Below are 427 nucleotides of genomic sequence, written 5' to 3'. Positions count from 1 at the left end.
TGGCTCCACCATCTCCTCGAAGGCCCCACCCTGCCTGCTTGGCACACGGCTGCTGCATCGCCCTCCCTCAAATACGTGCCCACTTTATCTGAGTCCTCAGTTCCACTCCAGCCACCAGTCCCAAAGAGCTCATCTAGTTAACCAGCTCCCCTGAGCTGGTTCTAGTGTATGAATCAGGTGGCTTCCTAGCCACATCCTCTGCAGTGTGCCCAAGCCCCACCCCCTTGCCTGCACTGAAAGTGCCAGGCACACTTCCCTCCCTCAGAGCATCACCTCTCATGTACACTTACCAGGAAGCCCAAACAAGGGTGGTCGGGACGAATGCCAGGGGAACCTTGGATTCCAGCTGCGCTTCCCTCCTGTGCATGCTGCCCTGCCTTCATTAGTGGAATACTGGCTCTGTAGGCATGCAGATGTTCCCAGGTGA

The sequence above is a fragment of the Gavialis gangeticus genome, unplaced genomic scaffold (assembly GCF_001723915.1).
Source record: "Gavialis gangeticus isolate Ggan-Ray unplaced genomic scaffold, GavGan_comp1, whole genome shotgun sequence".
Lineage (NCBI taxonomy): Eukaryota > Metazoa > Chordata > Crocodylia > Gavialidae > Gavialis > Gavialis gangeticus.
Note: the sequence above shows the minus strand (reverse complement) of the source record.